The sequence below is a fragment of the Mauremys mutica genome, chromosome 23 (genome assembly GCF_020497125.1).
Source record: "Mauremys mutica isolate MM-2020 ecotype Southern chromosome 23, ASM2049712v1, whole genome shotgun sequence".
NCBI classification, from domain to species: Eukaryota; Metazoa; Chordata; order Testudines; family Geoemydidae; genus Mauremys; species Mauremys mutica.
The window spans coordinates 1,418,435-1,436,270 of NC_059094.1; the positions used below are offsets into that span (position 1 = coordinate 1,418,435).

The 17,836-nt window shown below is 49.7% G+C and overlaps 1 long non-coding RNA gene across 1 annotated transcript; it reads left to right on the forward strand.

The window, feature by feature from the left end:
• The first annotated feature begins 3,321 nt into the window (after positions 1-3,321).
• LOC123355214 lies at positions 3,322-9,399 on the forward strand. Its single transcript, XR_006575014.1, has 3 exons — positions 3,322-3,426; positions 8,500-8,633; positions 9,195-9,399. It is a non-coding gene; the product is annotated as an uncharacterized LOC123355214 (long non-coding RNA).
• The last annotated feature ends 8,437 nt before the right edge of the window (positions 9,400-17,836 follow it).

A 17,836-nucleotide genomic window follows, 5' to 3' on the forward strand; every position in this document is an offset into this window, starting at 1 on the left:
GTGGTTTCCATGTTCTGTGTGGGTGGGGAGTACGTGACTTTGTAGCGGGGGAGGGCGGTTACAGATCTTATGTAGTGGTCCTTGTCCTGGACCACAGAGCCACGTAGCAGGGGAATCTGTAACCGTCCTCCCCTGCCACAAGGTCACATAGCCCCCGCACACAGAGTCCCAAAAAGGAGGGATGGCAGGCTCAGTTGAAACAACCAGTCCGGCACTGCAGACCGCTCTAGGAGCAGGAGCCTGTCATTCCTCGAGTTTAGAAGCGGTCTTTACATCACTACACACCCTACCCAGCACAGTCTGCATCCCAGTTTCAACCCTTTAATGCAAAGTCATTAATAAAGAAACCTTTGTTAAGTAACAATGGAACATGTATTTTATTTTTACACGTGTGTTGGAAGGGGGGGAAACGGGGTGAATGGGGTATGTAACTGCAGAGGATAGTCAACAGTAACTGGGTAAAGAAACAGGGGCAGGTTCAGCTTCTCTGTAAAGAAACTGAATAGTCACAGGTCACGCTGCTCGCTGAGGAACCTAGCTTTCAAAGCCTCCCAGATGCACAGCGCTTCCCGCTGGGCTCTTCTAATCGCACGGCTGTCTGGCTGAGCGTAATCAGCAGCCAGGCGATTTGCCTCAACCTCCCATCCTGCCATAAAGGTCTCCCCCTTGCTCTCACAGAGATTATGGAGCACACAGCAAGCTGCAATAACAATGGGGATATTGGTTTCGCTGAGATCCATCTAAACAGGCTCCATGCTCGCAGTGCTGTGGCGTCCGCGCTGTCACTCACCAGAAAAGTGCACGAACTGATTGCCCGCCGGCGGGAGTGACGGTTGAATGATGACAGTTACCCAAGACCACCCTCAACACATATTTTCCCCCAGCAGGCATTGGGGGCTCTACCCAGAATTCCAATGGGCAGCGGGGACTGCGGGAACTGTGGGATAGCTGCCCACAGTGCACCGCTTCCAATGTCGACGCTTGCCCCGTTAGTGTGGACTCACAAAGTCGAATTAGTGTCCTTAGTGTGGATACACAAATTCGACTTTGTAAGGTCGATTCCACAAATTTGAGTTAAGTTGAATCGAACTACTCTTGTAGTGTAGACATACCCTGAGTGTAGCATTGGGAGCAGCGTCTGATGTTTTATTGTCTAGCCGGCTTGCTTCCTAGAACGAACGCTCCTTGAGTGGGTGATCCACAGGGAGTAGCTCAAACTTCCAAAGTGCCTGGCCAGGGGCAGGACATTAGCACAGCAAGGGAGGGGTGTGTCAGTGCCATCACAAAGGCCTTTTGCAGGACCTCAGATTATTGGTCAAAGGTTGTGGGGAGGTGGTGACCTCACAGAGAGATGCTGACATCAGCCAGGCAGGACAGGGGCGAGGGGCCAGGGAAACCTCAGAGACCCCTGTGGCTTTGCTTCAGCAAGTCTCCTTCTTGAGGTCTCTCTTTGAGGACAGTGAGAGAGTATTCGGGTTCACGTACGTGAGCGCCAGGAGGAACCTCTTTTGAGTTTTCTCCTTCCCTTTTAGTCATTTTACTAGAAAACAGCCATCCCTGTTTAGAAGGTAAGAGCCTCCTCGAGGAAAGGGGTATCATGGGGGCGTCACAGTTTGGACTCCATGGCCCCCCCAATGTAAGGAAGTTCCTGCCACCCTGCTCTGTTTTCGCAGTGTGGGAGGGAGCAGCATTCCACGGCACTGATTTGCTCCTGGCTGCCGGAGCAGAGCAGCAGGCTCAGCTGTCAGAACTTCCCGGAGTTCTTGAGTAATCTGCATTGAGCTGTATGCTCATTGCTCATAATCACTTGAAGCCTATCTTTGTGTAGTTAATAAATGTGTGTTATATTTCCCCCTAAAACCTTGTGTTTTGCTAGATGTGCTTGGGGAACCTGCTCAGGACCAGAGACTGGTGCATGGTCCTCTCCACTTGGAGAAAGGGGCAGACTGGGGGTATAAACTGATACCGTCAGGCTTTTCGCCAGGGCAAGACACTGCAGCGCCAGGGACCTAGGCTGGGGATCTGGGGAGAAGCTTCATAGTACCTGCAGCTGGGTGTGTCCCTGCCTGTGTAAAGGTTTGTGTGAGTGCAGGGCCGGGAGCGATCTGCATCTTCTCCCAGCAGCAGTGTGAGAGGCAGCCCAGGCTGGGGAGACAGAGGGCTCAGCGGTATCCCAGCTCCAGGTTGCACCCTGGGGGCCCCCCTCATTATAACAAATAAATTAGTGCATCTCTCCCCAAACTAGTTCTACAAGCACGAAGAACACCATGGAGACCAGGCCTTTAAACGTTAGGAACCATCAGAGTTAAGGTGGCATATACAAACTTTGTGCAGTGCTGCTGTGCGTGTATGTTATGACATAGACTCACAAGTATGGCCCTGGGGTCAATTCCCTGCCCCGCACAGCATCAATTTCCTCCAGACTACCAAGGGAAGTGGTGCTTTCTCCATCCCTTCATGAGGTGCCTTTCTGGAGTCTGCTTTGGTCCAAAACTTGCTACTGCGCCATACAGGAGGCCTGTGATGTGCAAAGGGGTCAGATGAGATGATCTGACCGTCTCGTCTGGCCTTAGTCTCCAAATCTCTGCAAAACTGAGTGTGGCACTTTGAGAGCCTCTGAGGTTGCCATGTGTTGCCTGCTTGATCTCCAGCACTGACCCTGAGTGCGTGGGGGTGACACAGGGGGAGCAGCTCAAACATGCAAAGGGGCTGGCCAGGGGCTGGACATTAGCCTTGCAGGGCAGGGGTGAGTGTGGCAGTGACATCACAAGGGCCTTTTGCAGCACCTCAGCTGATTGGTCAAAGGAGGTTGGGAGGCGGTGATCTCACAGAGAGTCCATGACAACGGCCAGGTAGGACAGGCTGCAGGGCTGGGACGATGTCAGACCCCCACAAACCAAACTTGTTTAATGTTCATGTGATTTTCTAACAGAAAACTGTGTCTATGAAAATTCCCCCCCCACCCCCCCAATTGCTGGGCTCTGTCCCTCCTTCTGGGGGGCTTGTTGTCTGCTGATGTCAGTGAGAGTGAGAGCTCTTGGCTTTTCTCTCTAGCTCTGCCATTGCTTTGCCATGTGACTTGGGGTAGGTCATTTCCTCTCTCTGTACCTCAGCATCCCAATCTGTGCAATGGGAAGAGAGACCAGTCTGTAATGCCTGGCAGGAGTGAGACTGGGAGAGAGAACGGGCATTAAAGCACTTTGGGGAGGAGAAAGGGTTGTTTCATGCTGTTGAGCACCAAGGCATTCTGACATTTGCGAAAATGTCTCGTCTAGAGAAACAAGAAATGATCGGGGACAAAGCCTGCAGGAGGATGTGAACCAGAGAGGCCAGGGTATGTGTTTGGGGTCTCACCAGTGCTTCTCACCTGTGAGTGCTTCCCCATCGTCATAGCTTGGCCTGGGAACAGGAGAAATAAACCAGACGGTGAGTGAGTGAGAGGGATGCAGTGACAGTGCCACGGGGCAGTGGGGAGGAGGTAACAAGCCTCTCTGCTGCCCAACATGTACCAGAAGGGAAGGGATTTCCCCCACAGTCCTCATCTGCCCTGGCTCTGAACAGGATTAGCTGCCTAAAACCCAGAACTTCCAGAAGCCGTCCAGACCATAGTTGAGATCTGTGGAGCTCTTGGCTATAATGAAATTGTAATTAACTATCCAGGTGTAAAGACCTGGGGACTAGAACCTGGGTTGGCCAATATTCCCCTAGTGCCAGCTGAGCACCAGGGAGCAGGGAATACGGGGCTCTAGCTGGGAGAGCGGGGCCGCGGTGATGCGGACCTCTGACCGGGGGAGCGCAACCGCGGGGTTGCGGGGTTCCGGGCCGGGTAGCGGGGCCACCAGAATGGCCGCGTAGGCCGGGGGCAGTGGGACCGTGGGTATCCGGGGTTCCCGCCAGGAGAGCGGTGCTGCGGGGTTGCGGGGTTCCGGCCGGGGGAGCGTGACCAAGGGGTTGTGCAGCTCCAGCCAGGGGGAATCAGCCCCTGCACCCCTCTTCCTGGGACTCCCAGTGACTCTCAGCCAGCCAGTAAAACAAAAGGTTTATTGGACAACAGGAACTCAGTCTACAGCAGAGCTTGTAGGCACAACCAGGACCCCTCAATCAAGTCTTTCTGGGGGTTCAGGAAGCTTAGTTCCCAGCTTGGAATTCCCTGAATTCCTCCCCCCAGCCCAAAACCGAAATTGAACTAACTCCTTCCAGCAGGCTCTCTTCTTTTGTCCAGATTTCCCGGGCAAAGGTGTCGAACCCCCACCTCCTCCCTGCCTGGCTCAGGTTACAGGCTCAGGTCCTGTCCTTCACCTAAAGTCATCCCCGGCTTTCCCATCCCCCACACAGACAGTCCCTACTGTATCACAGCTCTCCCCCCTTCGAGACTGAACTGCCCAGTGACCTGGGGAAGTTTGCCCCCGCTCCCTCTCCGGGCCAACGCGTCTGCTATCAGGTTGGCACTTCCCGTCACATGGACTACGGCCATGTCATAATCCTGCAGCAGCAGGCTCCACCTCAGGAGCTTGGCATTGGCTCCTTTCATCTGGTGCAGCCAGGTTAGGGGAGAGTGGTCAGTGTACACGGTGAAGTGTCGCCCAAAGAGATATGGCTCTAGTTTCTTAAGGGCCCACACCATGGCCAGGCATTCCTTCTCGATGGCCGCGTAGTGCTGCTCCCGGGGTAGCAACTTCTTCCTCAGGTACACGATGGGGTGTCTCTCCCTCTTTTTATCCTCCTGCATTAACACCGCCCCCAGTAAAGGGCTTGTCAAAGTCTGGGTTTGCCAGAACTGGGCCACTAACCAGAGCCTCCTTCAGCGCCCAGAGAACCTCCTGGCACTCCTCTGTCCAGACCACCATGTCTGGCTTCCCCTTCTTGCACAGATCAGTGATGGGGCCGGCTATGGCGCTAAAGTGGGGCACGAACCTTCAATAGTACCCCGCCATCCCAATAAAGGCTTGGACTTTCTTTTTGGTTTGGGGAGCGGGCCAGTCTCTGATCACCTCCACTTTGGCTGGTTCTCGCTTTAGGCAGCCGCTCCCCACCCAATGGCCCAATAAGATACTTCAGCCAGCCCCACCTTGCACTTTACCCAGCCTCTCGGAGTTGGTCCAGCACTTGTTTAACCTGGGACACGTGGTCACCCCAGGTGTGGCTAAAGACACATATGTCGTCAATATACGCCACGGCAAACTCTCAATCCCCCTCAGTAGCTGACCCACCAGGCGCTGGAAGGTGGCCGGCGCACCCTTGAGGCCGAAAGGCAGGGTCAGCATGTCATACAGCCCCAGGGGGTGATAAAGGCCGATTTTAGCCTGCAGCTGCATCCAGCGGCACTTGCCAGTAGCCCTTGGTAAGATCCATGGTGGTGAGGTATCGAGCGCCTCCCAGTTGTCTAGGAGCTCGTCAGGCCTGGGCATCGGATACAGTGATGGCACTGAGCTTTCCATAGTCCACACAGAACCGGATCGACCCATCCCTTTTGGGGACCAGCACCGTTGGTGAGGCCCAAAGGCTGGAAGACGGCTGGATCTCCCCCAAAGCCAGCATGTCCCTGACCTCTCTTTCCAGGTCTTGAGCAGTTTTCGTGGTGACTCGGAAAGGGGAGCATCTTATAGGAGGATGTGACCCGGTCTCCACCCGGTGGACAGTCAAATTAGTGTGTCCAGGCTGGTTGGAAAACAGCTGTCCGTACAGATGCAGCACCCCGCTGATCTCAGCGTGCTGGGCCAAGGTCAGCTGATTAGAGAGGGGAATTGCTTCCAGGGGGAACCAGCTTTTGTCCCAGGGAATAGATCCACTAAAGGGTCATCTCCCTGCTCCTCCCAATGTCCACACACAGCCAACACCACAGTTCCCCTGTCATAATATGGCTTCATCATATTCACATGGTACACCCGGCGGTGGTGCGCCCGGTTCGACAGCTCCACCACATAGTTTACCTCATTTAATTGCTTGACAACCTTGAAGGGCCCTTCCCAGGCAGCCTGGCGTTTGTTCTTGCTCACGGGGATGAGAACCATCACCTGATCCCTGGTGGCGAAGGCGCGGGCCTGCGCCGTGCGCTCATACCAGACCTTCTGCTGCCTCTGGGCTCGGGCCAGATTCTCCCTGGCCAGGCCCATGAGCTCGGCAAGTCTTTCCCGGAAGGTCAGGACATACTCCACCGCCTTCCCCTCCCATTCGTCTCTCATCAGGTCTAGGGGCCCCCTTACCCGCCTGCCATACAACAGTTCAAAATGCAAAAACCCGGTACATTCCTGTATGCGAACAGCAGGTGAGGTAAGTACTTGTCCCAGTCCTGCGGGTGCTGGTTCATAAATGTTTTTAGCATCATCTTTAGCGTCCCGTTGAACCTTGCCACCAGCCCGTTGGACTCAGGGTGATACGCTGAGGCCCAGTTGTGCCGGACCCCCCGCATTTCTCCCACAAGCACCGGAGCAGGGCCGACATGAAGTTGGACCCCTGGTCCGTTAAGACTTCCTTGGGGAACCCCACTCTGCTGAAAATGGTCAGCAGCGCATCTGCCACAGTGTCTGCTTTGATAGAGGACAAGGCCACCGCCTCGGCGAAATCTACCACCACCAGAATGTATTTCTTCCTCGACCAGGTCGTCTTGCTGAGAGGTCCCACTATGTCCATGGCCACCTTCTGGAAAGGTTCTTCTATGATGGGTAAAGGCCCTTTGTCCCGGGCCTTCCCCACCCTCTGGCAGGGAGTCACAGGATTGGCAATACTGTCGGACATGGGTAAAGACCCCAGGCCAGTAAAAGTTCTGTAGCAACCTCTGCCGGGTGCGCCGAATTCCCTGGTGCCCTGCGAGAGGGATGTCATGGGCCAGGTACAGTAGCTTGTGGCAAAACTTCTGAGGAACCACCAGCTGCCTCCTGATCCCCCATGCCTCTACTTCCCCTGGAGGAGCCCATTCTCGGTACAGGAACACCTTCTCCCACAGGAACCTCTCCTTGAAACCTCTCCTCATGGACTGTACCACACTGAGGTCAGCCAGGTCCCTTGGTCTCCGCAAGGAGGGAATCTTTCTGCAACTTGGCCTGGAACTCGTCGGCTGGGGAAGGGTTGGGTCAGAAGCCACAGCCTCCCCTGAGCCTTGCCTTTGGGTGTTCCCGCCCCACCAGGGTAGGGTTCTGTGCCTCTGGGGTGACATCCTCCCCAAGGTCAGGACGTAGTGTCCCTCGCCAGCTCTGGGTCACGACTAAGGCGTTCCGGGGGTTGCTGGCCAGTCCTCTAGATCCCCACCCCATCAACACCTCGGTGGGCAAATGGTGGTGCACCCCCACCTCCTTGGGGCCCTCCTTGTCCCCCCATTTCAGATGCACCATCGCCACGGGCACCTTGAATGGGGTCCCGCCCACCCCCATCAGGGTCAGGAAGGTGTTGGGCATCACCTGATCTGGGGCCACCACCTCGGGCCGGGCCAGCGTCACCTCAGCGCCCGTGTCCCAGTATCCATAGACTTTCCTCCCATCCACCTCCAGGGGAACAAGACACTCGCTCCACAGGGACAGCCCACCCTGTAAACCGAGAACCTTGAGTCCGGGGCATCCAACCCCCCCAGAGGAGCCGACCTGGGGACCGCCTCTCTCCTGAGCAGTTGATAAGCTGCCAGCCCCTGGGAAGCCTGCCTCTTGTCCGTCTGGGCCTCTACCAAGTTAACCCGGTGTGGGGGTCAGTCGGCTCTGTCTGTCCTTGAGCCTGGGGCACTGGGATCGTATGCGGCCTCTCTGGCCACAGTGATAGCAGCTCATGTCCCTTTGTCAACTTACCCATTTCATGTTTCATATTCAGAGTCACTCTGAACTGAACTAGGTGGGATTGTCTGTGGTGGAGGGAAATATGTCTCGGTGTGCCTCCAATTTGCTTTTTCCTTTGATAGGGATTTTAAGGGGTCCCGCTTGCCCCAAGCTGAGTTAGCTGCCAGACCCCCACCCATAGGGTCAGAAGCAAACTGCATCCTAACCCCTGCCTTTCAGGCCCAGGCCTGTTAGCAAAACCCAATTGCTATATAGGACAAAGGTTAACTTCTGCAATTCTTGTTTGTCTATATAACGGGCACCAGAAAGTAAAGCAAAAAGAGAAACCAAGCGGCCCTAAGGTGCCCAGCTGTAATACGCAGAGTCTAGCTAGAGCTTTTGCAGAAGTAACCGCAAGCAGGGGTCTTACAGGCAGGCAGACTACCAACGAAAACCACATTTGGGACAATAGCAGGAAAAGCCCTAGATGGTGACAGGCTCGCTAAAAGTAAGAAAGTATGCCAAATAAGGAGTTGGTAACGTGTAATGTGTGTGATGTGTAATTATGCTTTGTGGTTTTGGCCTTTATAAGCTTGGTGAAAGTCTGTTAAAGGCAAGGCAGCTACCCCCCCCCTTCTTTGCGTGGGGCTACGTTGACCTTCCCTTTATGCATAATTGTACCCCAATAAAGGTGCCTCAGGCTGTGTCTGACCCAAAATCAAAGGTGTGGTCAATTTTTCCACGACACCTTTTATTCCAGGAATTTCTCTCTAACCACACAAGAGCTGGTTATTATTTCCTTGGACTGACATACTCAAAGCCTGAGGGCAGATGAAAGTGGATCAGCAATGAAGAACTGAACAGTGATGTGTAGCTTCATTCTTTTCTAACTCTGTAAATATTTCTGTTGGACATCTGGGACTTACTAGCCCCAAGGCCAATAATAGGAACAGAAAATTGTCAGGGATTTCTCTGACTGGGTAACAGTATTCACTAGTGGAATCAGTGCTGGTGTCATATGAGGGACTAGGACTCCCACTAAGAGGAAAGGAACTTGGGAGGGAAATGAGAAGAGGGTAATTTCTATTCATACAGATGTGGGAAGAAAGGTGTTTGTGTGAAGGGGATATTAGTGGGGATATAACTAACTTGGATGTGTTGGCTGGAACAGCCCAGAGGAGGTGCCAGGAGAATATAGCCAACAGAAGTGGAAGGGAAGAAGACTATTTGACCCTAATAACTTTCAGATGTGTTTGTGGGAAGGGAGGTTGAGGAGTGTGGGTTGGGAGAGTCTCACTGGGAAGCAGCCTCTAGTTTCACTCCACAGAAAAGTGATCAGTAGCAGAGTCACTGTCCCCTCTGAGCATCTGTCCCCTTTTTCTAGGCTCACGGGTATATAGTTGGGACATAGCTGGAGCTAAAGCCATATTTTCAATTCGCTTTCTCACTGCACAGATTTGATATACAAAAGAATCTCCATGACTATGCCTGCGCTGTTATTGGCTTTAATAAGGTGGTGACTGCAGTTTGTTCTGAATCCTCACACATCCACTATATCTGTAAGAAGACAATGGGATAACTATAGATCCTCAAGATGAGAAAATTGCAGGCACAAGAACATGCCTGGGTTATCCAGATGCCAACAAGGATATTTCTCTCTATAAACATCCTCAGCACACGTACCCTCATATGCATACAAACACATACTCTTACGCAGGCACTCACAAACCTGTTTTCATCTGATCATAAACAGCAATGGCATGATCATCATGTCTGGTTGGACTGCACACAGGACAAATTCCAGACCTCTTTTCATGTCACCACAGAGACCAACAGACAAACTTTCAGTGGGCAAGTGGTCTCTGAACAGATGTTGAAAAAAATGCAAAAAATTAGTAAAACTAAAATCTTCTTGTTAAAAAAAATATAATAAACAATAACAGTGATTAACCTTTCAGCTGTCCCTAAGCCGATCAGATAAGGGTAAGGAATGGTGTGCCTAGCCTCTGTTTGTCAGAGGGTGGAGATGGATGGCAGGAGAGAGATCACTTGATCATTTCCTGTTAGGTTCACTCCCTCTGGGGCACCTGGCATTGGCCACTGTCGGTAGACAGGATACTGGCCTAGACGGGCCGTTCTTATGTTCTTAGATATGGGCAGTCGGATATGGATATTCACTAACACTGGCAGTCATCACTGGCATGGACATTGAAGGCAAGTGCTGTAGGAGTCCCAGTTCATGGAAGACAATGGAAGTACCATGATTTACACCAGTTGATCACCTGATACAGAGTTTGAGCAGATGTTCTGAGCGCTCGCACTTCACTGCTTCTCAGATGTCTGGGACTTGCTTGGTTCATGGGACCCTAGATTAAATAGTCTCTTACTGAAAGCTTTCAAATAGAGTCATCCTGCATCTAATGTGTTATGGGGCAATCCTGATTTACCATAAGTTTGTCCTTCATCTGCAGGATGACAAAAGAGTCCCACATTAATTTCAGAATTCACAACAATGTTGCATCTTTGTGCTTTGATAGTGTATCACTACATGATGTTATTTCAGTCAGTAAGATGGGATGCTACCTCATCACTCAGTATCATAACAACTAATTGTGATATAGCCTCTTGGAAGCCAGCATTTGCTTTTCTGTGCCTTCTCCTTTTCCTGCCAGCAATCTGTATGCTGCAGGGACATGGCTCTTTGGTGGCAGACAAGTCTATTGCAGCCTCCAAAAGTGTTTCAGCGCCAGCCCTCTCCAAGGTAGCTTAACAGCATTTGACAATGAGCTAACGGTTACCACCACCAGTTCAGGGTCTCTTTAGGTGATGAAGAGGATGAGAAAGAAATCAGATTAAAAATAAATGGTAAACAGAATATTTACACAGCTAGAATGAAACATTGCAAAAATAACTGCTAGCTAGATTAAAATCAGTTATTAATATTTGTAATTTACCACTTTGCAGCCATATCAAAAAGTCTGAGTCCTACTCACTAATGTTTACAATCTAAAAGGCAACACACAATCCGAGGAAGGAGACAGGGATGGACAAGAGAAAATGTTTTAACATCTATTGGTATTTGCCTTTGTTTTATATTTTAACTTCTTCTTGTTAGCCCTTTTCTATAGCTTTTATCCTTTCCTGTTTGCTTTTTCTTCTTTAACCTTTACATATATATTTTTATCATTATAATTTTGTATTATTTTTTTTTCAAATACAAATATACCATATGCCAGATTCGTCATAATACACAAAATCAGTAAAGAGGGTTACTATAAAGGAAGGCGAGGAGAAGTGATGTATCTCTCTTCAGGGTCTGCATTAATCAGTGTCTCAAACATGGGCATATACTTGCAGCCATTGTCCACTTCAATCTGAGGTTAGTCAGGATCAAGAGGGTGCTCTGCACAATTGGTTTGGTAAGCTGAACTGCCAGACAGACAAATACTCAGGAGACCACATGGAGATACTGTCAGTTCTGATGAATCTCTCTCTCAGGGACAAGAAAATGTAGATGAAGCACCTATGTGAGCCTTCATGTGGGGCTCACTGAAAATGAATGCATTTCATTACATTTGCTGGATGTTGTTGTAGGGGGAGGTGAGGATCAGGATGGAGGAAATTACTACAAGCACTAGAGAACCTAAGGGGACAGGATAATTAAGAGGAATATGTAAGACAAGCTCATAATTAGGGCTGTCAATTAATTACAGTTTAACTCATGCGATTAACTCAAAAAATTAATCATGATTTAAAACATTAATCATAGTTTTAATTGCACTGTTAAACAGAATACCAAGTACCATAGTGCAATCTCTTTATCTTGAAAGTGCAATTTACAAATGTAGATTTTTTTGTTACATAACTGCACTAAAAAACAAAACAATGTAAAATTTCAGAGCCCACAAGTCCACTCACTCCTACTTCTTCTTCAGTCAATCACTAAGAAAAATAAATTCAGTTACATTTATGGGAGATAGTGCTGCCCACTTCTTATTTACAATGTTACCTGAAAGTGAGAAGAGGCCCTCTCATGACACTTTTGTACCTGGTGTTGCAAGGTATTTACATGCCAGATATGCTAAACATTCGTATGCCCCTTCATACTTGGGCCACCATTCCGGAGGACATGCTTGCATGCTGATGACACTCATTAAAAATAATTTATTAATTAAATTTGTGACTGAATTCCTTGGGGGTGAATTGTGTGCCTCCTGCTCTGTGTTTTACCTGCATTCTGCCATATATTTCAGGTTATAGCAGTCTTGGATGATGACTCAGCACAGTGTTCATTTTAAGAACATTTTCACTGCAGAGCTGACAAAATGTAAAGAAGATACCAATGTGAGATTTCTAAAGCTAGCTACAGCACTTGACCCAAGGTTTAAGAATCTGAAGTGCTTTCCAAAATCTGAGAGGGACAAGGTGTGGAGCATGCTTTCAGAAGTCTTGAAAGAACAAAAGGACTTGAACCACCAAAAAAGAAAATCAGCCTTCTGCTGGTGGCATCTGACTCTCATGAGGAAAATGAGCATGTGTCAGTCCACACTTCTTTGGATTGTTATCAAGCAGAACCCATCATAGCATGGACATCTGTCCTCTGGAATGGTGGTTGTAGCATAGAATCATAGAACTGGAAGGGCCGTAGAGAGAAATAATTGGAGACATACCAATCTCCTGGGACTGGAAGGGACCTTGAAAGGTCATTGAGTCCAGCCCCCTGCTTTCACTAGCAGGACCAGTTACTGATTTTTGCTCTAGAGCCCTAAGGGGCCCCTGTCAAGGATTAAACTCACAGCCCTGGGTTTAGTAGGCCAATGCTCAAACCACTGAGCTATCCCTCCCCCAGGTTCAGCTAGTCCAATCCCCTGCACTCATGGCAGGACTAAGTATTATCTTAACCATTCCTTACAGGTGTTTGTCTAATCTGCTCTTAAAAATCTCCAATGATGGAGATTCCACAACCTCCTTAGGCAATTTATTCCAGTGCTTAACCACCCTGACAGGAAGTTTTTCCTAACGTCCAACCTAAACTTCCCTTGCTGCAATTTAAGCCAATTGCTTCTTGTCCTGGCCTCAAAGGTTAAGAAAAACAGTTTTTTTCTCCATCCTCCTTGAACAACCTTTTACATACTTGAAAACTGTTATTATGTCCCCTTTCAGTCTTCTCTTTTCCAGACTAAACAAACCCAATTTTTTAACCTTCCCTTTTCTAGACCTTTAATCATTTTTGTCACTTTCTAGATGTCTTCTAGACATTTGTCATTTTCTAGACCTTCTAGACCAGATGTGGGCAAACTATGCCCCCGTGGCCCACATCTGGCCCGCGGGACCATCCTGCCTTGGCCCCTGAGCTCCCGGATGGAGACCCTAGTTCCTGGCCCCTCCCCTGATATCCCCCCTCCCCTACAGCCACGCCGCCGCATGGACAGCGCTCTGGCCTGCTGCTCCCACTGGGCAGCATGGAGAGTGCAGCTGACTCTGGCCAGGTGTTGCAGCTGCAAGTTCCTGCTGCTGGTAAGGGGGTGGGGAGTGGAGGAGTTGGGTAAGGGAATGGAGGGTCCTGGGGGGCAGTCAGGGAGGATGGGGTGGTTGGATGGGGCAGAGGTTCTGGGGGGGTGGTCAGGGGATGGGGAACAGGGAGGGTTTGGAAGTGGAAGTCCCAGGGGGCCAGTCACGGGGTGGGGATGTGGATAGGGGTCAAGAGAACAGTCAGGGGACAGAGATCAGTTAGGGGTGGGGGCTCCTGGGAGGGGGTGGCCAGGGAACAAGAAGCTGAGGGCGGTTGGATGGGGGTGGGAGTCCCGGGGGGGCTGTCAGGGTACAGGGAGCAGGGGGGTTGGATAGGAGGCGGGGGTCCCAGGAGGGGGCGGTCGGGGACAAGGAGCAGCGGGGGTTGGATGAGTTGGTTCTGAGGAGAGCAGTCAGGGGGCGGGAAGTGGGAGGGGGCAGATAGAGGTCAGGCGCCAACTTCTTTGGAGAGGCACAGCCTTCCCTACCCGGCCTTCCATATACTTGCGCAACCCCGATGTGGCCCTCGTGCCAAAAAGTTTGCCCACCCCTGTTCTAGATGTCTGTCATTTTCTAGATCTTTAATCATTTTTATAGCTTCTTCTCTGGACTCTCTTCAATTTGTTCACATCCTTCCTGAAGTGTGGCGCCCAGAACTGGACACACTACTCCAGTTGAGAACTAATCAATGTGGAGTAGTGCAGAAGAATTGCTTTTCCCAGAATAATGTTAGCTTCTTTTACAACAGTGTTACATTGTTGACCCATATTTAGCTTGTTGTCCACTATGACCCCCAGATCCCTTTCTGCAGTACTGCTTCCTAGGCCGTCATTTCCCATTTTGTATGTGTGCAGCTGATTGGTCCTTCCTAAGTGCAGTACTTTTAATTTGTCCTTATTGAATTTCATCCTATTTACTTAAGACCATTTCTCCAGTTTGTCCAGAATATTTTGAATTTTAATCCTAGCCTCCAAAGCACTTGCAACCCTTTTCAGCTTGATATCGTCCACAAACTTTATAAGCGTTACTCGCTGTGCCTTTATCTAAATCATTGATGAAGATGTTGAACAGAATCAGACCCGGAACTGATCCCTGCAGGACCCCATTTGTTATGCCCTTCCAGCATGACTGTGAACCACAAAGTGAAAAATGCTGAGTAATGTGAAAGGTGTAGATTCTCACATAAACCCACTGAGTCATTAGAGTTTGGTTATATCAATCATTGTTTTGGTTGAATGAAATCTGATGTGAACAGTGTGTTACCTTGAAAGAAGATGAAGAATGTCTGCTTGTGCTAATCAAGCTTGTACAATGGATATGCTCACAACTAAAATGTGTACATTTTTTTGATTTTTGTTTTGTGGCTTGCTATAACTTAATCAGTTGTACCATCAAATAAATAGAGCTTATGTCAGAGCTAGGATTTTGGCAGAACTATGTTCCTTTCTACTTTTAATGGACATTAATCTTCATGCTGACTGTTTTTCTTGTAGTACATCTTGCCCTTAGCCATGATTTGATTCATTTGAATCATTCCAAACAAATAGACATAAGAACGATGATAGAAGAATGTATTATGACAATAGAAAAGATGTATGTGCTTAGTAGGGTGACCAGACAGCAAATGTGAAAAACTGGGATGGGATGAATTGGACTGTCCCTATAAAATCCGAACATCTGGTCACCCTAATGTTTAGGGAGTGTTGTGCACTGCATTCACCCCAAAATATGTCTAAGCCTGACCACAAACAATACTGAAAAATCTGCAGGGCAAGTTTGGGATTGCTCTAGTCACACAAATTCTCCTTGGCCTGCTACAGTGAGGTTCTGAGGGGGATTAGAAAAATTAGACAGGAGCACACAATACGGAATGAATACTGAATGGCTTCCCCTCTGGACCCTGCAGAAGAGGCTCTGTTGACTCCATCAGGGAGTCTGCCACAGCTCAGATTTCCTTAGCAGTTTTGTTGCATCAGCTACTCGTTGGCACAATCCTGCTTACCCTTGATCATCACAAACTTCCAGACAGGGCTTTCTTACATATGGAGTCCAATAAAATTACCATATGCTCCAGTGGTGAACATGATCTTCTCAGGCTATTTCCTCCAGCAAATCCTAGCATGATTCCTGTCAGCCACGGAAGCACCCTTCAGCAAACAAAAATGAGGCAATGATAGCATGTCCCCCACTTCTTTTCCTTTTCCTAGTCCACTGTACACATAGAAAGAATGTTCCTCCTCCTCCACCAGCAGCTTTAATATAAAATCATTTTATTACACTTCACTTTGAATTGCTTTTAGGTTTATTTTTATTTCCTTAGCAAAAGTAAAAAATTAACCAGAATTAACCTCTCACATAAACCTAGGGCAGTCATCCCAAGCCTATTCCCCATACTTATTGCTGGGTTCAGCCTAGCAGGCTCACTAGTGAAATAGAACTCCCTCACTGTCTCCAACTTAGTCTCTTGGGGAAACTTATGTAGTTCCAGATCTTGTGGATCTGGGCCTGGAGAAAGTGCTCTGTGGCTCATGAGGCTACAGAATGGTTGATGCCAAGATCAGATGAATGGTTCGCTGGAAGGAGCTGGTTGTCATAATGTCTAGAGGCCTTCTCAGGCACAGATGGCTCTATTGAATGATGATTTACAATTTTACCTTGAGCTTATCACAGAGATTCTGAATGTAACATGGCTCATCTGTGTGTTTCCCAACTCTGAGACTTCCAGGAAACTGCAGTGCAGTTAATAGGCCCTGTTGGGAGAGAAAGGGCCTGTCCTTTTCATCTCCTTCTCTTGCCTGCTCTGCTCATCTTCTTCAGAATGCAGAAGTCCGGCATTGTGGCCTGATTCCTAATCTCCTCTCCCAGGAGGGATTCCAGTCTACAATCAAACTCTGCAGCAAGTCACTGGGAGCAGAATGCTAACCATTCTCTTTGTCAGCTGATTAACGTCTGACAAATTTCCAAAAGCTGTGAAGCACCCAATAGAGGTAGCTTCCTTGCAGCATCACAGTATGGTCTCAGAGTTTGGTGGCACAGACACATTGTCAAGGCAGTGGATGGGCTAGGAGTGGGAACAGGGAGGACAAGAGCAAGACATTCATTTAAAGCTAACAATCCATCCAGGGCCAGATGAACAAAATTTCCCATATCGCCTAAGCAGCAAGGAGGTTTGCGGGAAGCTCCCACTGATTCACTCTTCAAACCTTAATAGTCTCTGCACTTAAAATTCACTTAAAAATCCCTGGCCACCATCCCAGGGCACCCATTCACTACAATGAACATTAAGAGCTTGTAAGGTAACTCCCTCCTCTTCATGTGCCAGTATATTTATGCCTGTATCTGTAATTTTCACTCCATGCATATGAAGAAGTGGGCTTTTTAATCCGCAAAAGTTTATGCCCAAATTAATCTGTTAGTCTTTAAGGTGCCACCAGACTCCTTGTTGTTTCTGATAACTGAGAGCTAAAGAATATGTTCAGCACAGTTATTACCGGAAGTTGCTCAACGTTACTGTTCCTGGAACCATTGTTGGCTGCAGAGCAGGGCCGCCCAGAGGATTCCGGGGGCCTGGGGTCTTCTGCGGCGGGGGGCCCCACTTCGGTGGTAATTTGGCGGCGGGGGCCCTTCCGTTCCGGGACCCACTGTGCCCCGAAGACCCGCGGCGGGGGGCCCCCTGCCACCGAAGCGGGACCCGCCTCTGAAGTGCAGCAGGTGTACCGACACATTGCAAAACCCTCGCGTTTTGCTACTAGTTGCAGTTTCTGCCACACAACGTAACCGTCTGGGCTCCTGCTCAGGACTTGCTGCCGCCTGGTCCATGGGGTTGCGAATCAGGAGGGACAGGGTTTGTGGTCGAAAACACTCACATTCTGCTTCCTCCTGGCTAATGTGCCAAATTGACCTATTGCAGGGGTCTGGGGGGTTCTGCGTTTTCATTTAATTTTAAATGAAGCTTCTTAAGCATTTTAAAAACCTTATTTTCTTTATATACAACAATAGTTTAGTTATATATTATAGCCATAAAAAGAGACCTTCTAAAAATATTAAAATGTATTACTGGCATGCGAAACCTTAAATCAGAGAGACTAAATGAAGACTCGGCACAGCTCTTCCGAAAGGTTGCCGAACCCTGATCTTTTGGATGCTTGAGGCACGCTCTTTCACTTTTTTGGGCTGTTGCTGGGTGATGGTTGGTGCCAATGGGCTGTCACTGCCTGGAGGTGGTGCTGCTGTTGCCCAGGGCTGGGTGGGGAGCTGGGCTCTGGGGGGTGCCTGGCTCACAGGGGCTGGGCTCAGGACTGTGAGGAGATGGGGTCGGAGGTTGTCTGGCTCAGAGGGGCTCGCCTCAGAGCTGGGGGTCTGGGGTGGGGGGATGGGGTCGGAGGGTGCCCACCTCAGAGCAGCTGGGCTCAGAGCTGGGGGTCAGGGCAGTGGGGGATGGGGTCGGGGGTGTCCGGATCAGAGGGGCTGGGCTCAGAGCTAGGGGTCAGGGCTGTGGGGGGAATGGGGTCAGGGGAGGTGTCCGGATCAGAAGGGCTGGGCTCGGAGCTGGGGGTCAGGGCTGTGGGGGAAATGGGGTGAGAGGG